At 33.7% G+C, this 5,048-nt stretch overlaps 1 pseudogene; it reads left to right on the plus strand.

Annotated features, from left to right (window-relative positions):
* Nucleotides 1-2,044: 2,044 nt before the first annotated feature.
* LOC119571341 overlaps nucleotides 2,045-5,048 on the plus strand; it is a 3,949-nt pseudogene continuing 945 nt past the window's right edge.

Raw genomic sequence — 5,048 nt, forward strand, 5'->3', positions numbered from 1 at the left:
TTATTATTATTATATTATCACTACTATTATTATCATTATTATTATTATTGTATCATCATTTTTTATTGATGTTGTTATTATAGTCATTTTATTCTAATTACTAATACATTATCATTATCATTATTGTTTTTTTAATTATTTCCATTAATTTCTCTAAATTATTTTTCATTATCATTATCATATTTTTCATTCTATTATTGTTATTATATGTTAATTATTTCATTATAAAATTATATACATATAATTTTTACACACAAACCAAACCACAAAAAACAAACACACACCCCAAAAAACACAAAAAACCCCAAAAAAAACAAAAAATTTACATATTATTTTTAAATTTATATATATATAAACATAAATATGTATATTATAACAAACAAAAACATTTAATATTAGTATATGTAATTATATTATATAACTTATATATATATAGTATCAATTAATATATATATATTATATTTTATATATATCTATATATATATATATATATATAATTTTGTTTATGTTGTATTTATGAAATATATATCATATACATATATATATATAAAAAAAAACCCGAAAAAAAAAAAAACAACACACAACAACACACAGAACAAAAAAAAATATATATATATATTTTAAATATAATATATATAATTATATATATATTATATATATATATTATATAAAATATATATTTTAAATAGATAAAATAATAGATAGATATAATAGTAGTGTGTGTTTTTTTTTTTTTTTTTTTGTTTTTTTATTTATATATGCAGGAATATAAACGATTAAAGGATAAAACCTAAATTAATCAAATGAAAATATAAATATTTTATATAGTTTTTTATTATTTTTTGTTGACATATTTACTTAAAATATATATTCTCTTCCATTTAAAACCCCCAAAAAAAATATATTCATATATATATTATATATATATATATTATATTATATATATATAATATATATATAATATATATGTTTTGTGTGTGTGTGTTGTGTGTGTGTGTGTGTGTGTGTGTGTGTTGTGTTTTGGTGTGTGTGTGTGTGTGTGTGGTGCGTGTGTGTGTGTGTGTGTGTTGTGTGTGTGTGTGTTTTGTGTCTGTGCTGTGGTGTTTGTGTATGCATTTGAATATACATTTATTTCAATTGTGAACGCTAGATCGTTCATGTAATCGTGTGACGTCACGCTAAACCTAAATAGCGAGCATTTTTTTTTCAATTCCTTTCTTCCTGACACAACCTAAACATAATTTAATCCGATTAATTTTCGCCCTGTCATTGTAATTCTAATAAAGTTCGAAAATTCTTTAACAAAGCGGTGAAAAGAAGGTTGAAAAGACGGCCCGGCACCTTGACGGGGGGGTGGTTTGGCGGGCGCGTTGTGTAACTATCGATTTCAGGGCCCCAGTGCCTCCCCACAGTTGGGAAAGGGAAGTGTGCTTTGCTCCTTGGTTGACTGTGTACGTGGGCTTTGGTGAAACGATGTGAGGTGTGGGTGTGTCTGTTCCATAATCCTGCAATGAAAATAATTTAGTGACTGTTTAGAATGTTAGGTTGATAAAGTTAAGAGTAACAACAAAAGAAGGCAATATACTTCCTCTGCTGTGTATGAGGGTATCTTGTAGACACGACAGAAAACACCACACATTATATATGGATAGATAGATCATAGATGGGTATGTAGTTTATAGATAGAAATATGGAATTTTAGATGTACTAGAGAGAAAGATATAGTATATAGATGTATATAGATATATAACTATGAAGATATATAGATATATTGTATACAAAAACACACACACACCACAACACACACACAACACACACACACACACACACACAACACACACAAAACACACACACACACACACCACACACAACACACACACAACACACACACACACACACACACCACACACACACCACACACACACACCACACAACACACACCACACAACACACACCACACAACACACACCACACAACACACACCACACCAATACCCTTTGAAATTATTATTACTATTTTTTTTTTCATAGAGAATCGTCTCGCGATGGAGGCCGTTGTGAAAACGATGACAGACGGCTGGCCCAGGGCGTGCCTGCGTCGTCGTTTCTGCGGGGGTCGTCCTCATCGTTGGCAGGAAAATCCCTGAGGTGAGGAAAAAAACCAGGCAGAGGTAAGTGAAAGAAGGGGTAAGTAAGCCTAATGAAAGTATTCAAGTTCTATTGCCTGTTGCTAGGGAAGGGATTATATACCTAGTTTCCTAGTTTCCTGTGGAGTTCAGGAGACTTGGGGTACAGTCAGATTCCACAATATTGACTTATATCGGGTCATAGAAGCAAATGAGATATGTATAAGTGCTCGAGGTGATTTTAGATTGGGAAAAGTTGGTCATAGAGATGAGTGAGGTTAAAGTGCACCACACGAAAAATGCCGTTTAAAAGTTAGGAAGCCTATTTAGAATAAATTATATAGTATAGGGTACAAGTTTTTGTGTTTTCGCCACAATAATGCTAGGTGTTGGCAGTATAAGCCATTTAAAAACATCATAAATACTGTTCTTATCACGGGTATATTTGTGCGATGCTTTCTAGTATGTTTAATTGATATGACTAATACAGTTTTATAAAAATATTTTCTATGTTTGGTACAAGAAAAAAATTTAAATGCAACAGGCTTTATTACTGCTTCTCCCTAGGTTTTTTTTTTTTTTTAACATGTAAACAGGGCAAAGTAAATGCAAGAAAGGTTTAGTGTTTCAATTATATAATTACAATATATCTGTTGAATGGAAAAACACTCAACTGGTGTTGATACTATGGTAGAAAAAATAAGCACAAACGAGATCTGTTAAAAATGAGACAAAAGTTTCGAAATCCTCCTGGACTTCTCTTTGATCAGCGTGGGCAGCATGGGGGATAAAAGTAAACAAAATTGGTCTTATTAGGCACCTTGGGCAGATATCACGGGACGCATATCAGTAGAAACTAAGAAACATGCATGTGCATTTAAGATGAGCTCATCCCACTGCTGCCACCATGAAGGGTTTTCTTATTAATGAGGTGAATGGAATCTTTCTTGCAGTGTAGTATGTGGTTACAACTGTTAATCACAAATCAGTAGTGTTTAGTCCTTTGTATCTTTTATGAAAATTTTATTTTTTCTTATTGTCAATTAATGTTTTATTATTTCATATACATTATTATTTTACTTATACATTTTGTTTTACTTATATTTTAAACTTCATTTTGTGAAATGTAGAAGCAGAAACACCACTTCATGGGCCTATTTGGACCCTGCGTAAAGGATGTCAAGGTAGGGCCCCAAGATGCTGCACTTTACTTGAATGCTAGGGCGAGGAGTGTTTATCATGCTAAAAGGGAGGGTTAAACTCAAATAGGGGTGCAGGATCGAGGGAGGGGTTTAAAAAAAATAAAAAAAAGTTTATGATTGTCCACATAACGACAGTAGTGACCTAGGGTTCCAGGAAAGCCTGGGATAGTGTGGGTCACAACTGGTTCTTCTCACCAGTTTCCCACGAGGAAATTCTGCCCAATCTTAGTCCTTTCTTTGAAGGGGGAGACTTTCCTAAGACTTACAAACATTAAGTATGAGGTAGTGTTTTTTTGCTGTATTTTCATCTATTTTCCATTAAGGGTATCATACCCAAAATTACTTTTTTTTTTTTAAAACCAAATAGGAGTACTCGGGAAAGTAATCTCACATTTTTAATATTGTACAAAGGGGGCATCATTGGTCTTTATTTTTCTTTTTTTTTCATTGCCAGTGGTAAAGTGTAGGTGAACCATGAAACCCCTGAATAAATAAAAATTTACCAAGGATTTTTAGACATCAAAAGTTTCCCATGTTTATTCTGTATGAATAAAGGAAATTTTTTTTGCCGTAGTCATATCAGGTTAATAATCAGAAAAAATGAAACTACTATGTTTAATATAATGTCATTTGTTGTAAGTAGACATACGTTTTCTATTGCTGTGTGTGTAAGATATCGTTACGCTGTACTTTTAATAGACCCTTGTGCTCACCTTATTCATATTTAGGATAACAGAACGCTTATCAAATAATCTTATCGAGTTATTCCGAATGACGAGGTTGAAGTTTTACTGAGATTTTGTTGTTTACATTCACAACAGTATGAACCTAATCTATACATGTACATTTTTTTTTTGTAGATGGATAAATTTGTATATAAAGTATAGTTAGAATATAGTTTGTACATTTGGCAAGGAAAAAAAACAATGTCTCTGAGGATTTCGACAGGGGGACACGGAATCACCGTTCGGGCCGAAAGGGGAAATTTTCCATGGATCACCCTCAACGGCGAGGACCTCGGCGACTCTGAGTTTCATCCTCGAGAGGCTCGCCACGAGTTGAGTCGACCTCGACAGCCACCCCGACCCCAGAAGGCGGCCACACTCGAGGCCGTCAGGGTCCTGGCTGACGAACACCTCTTCTGGTTAGTATTACTTTTTCGTTGGTTATCAGCCCTTCTTTCCTCTCTCGTGGGTCCCTCGCCCCTACAGGTGAAGCCCGAAAGATTCTTTGGTTAACGGCCTCCCATGGGAACAAAACTAACGATCAATGATACTTGCATCCATTATAATTGTGCATCCACACCATTATAATGGTTGCAAAGGCGATGGCGATTCTAATGATTATCATATTGTTAATGACGTTCGTACTGACGATGAAGATGCTATCAATGTTTTATCATATTTTTAAATGATGTCCCTTAATGGTGATAAAAATTCTAATCAAGATTATCATACTCATGACTTTCCTAACATGATGGAGATTCTATTAATGATTATTAAAGTATTAATTATTTATTAAAGCATTAATCCCATTTCCTCCCTTTTCCCCTCATCAGGTGCGTTATCACAGGGCTTACTGGATCGACGGCTGCGAATCTTCTTTGAACTCAGTCCTTCTCTCCTCTCATGTCTCGCTTCTTCCCAGCGTTTTATTAAAAGGGGGATAAGAGCGAGGGCGAGAGAACACGGCATTGGAAACACACGCCTGAGGGATCTTCC

Source organism: Penaeus monodon, unplaced genomic scaffold, assembly GCF_015228065.2.
Source record: "Penaeus monodon isolate SGIC_2016 unplaced genomic scaffold, NSTDA_Pmon_1 PmonScaffold_5915, whole genome shotgun sequence".
NCBI lineage: Eukaryota > Metazoa > Arthropoda > Malacostraca > Decapoda > Penaeidae > Penaeus > Penaeus monodon.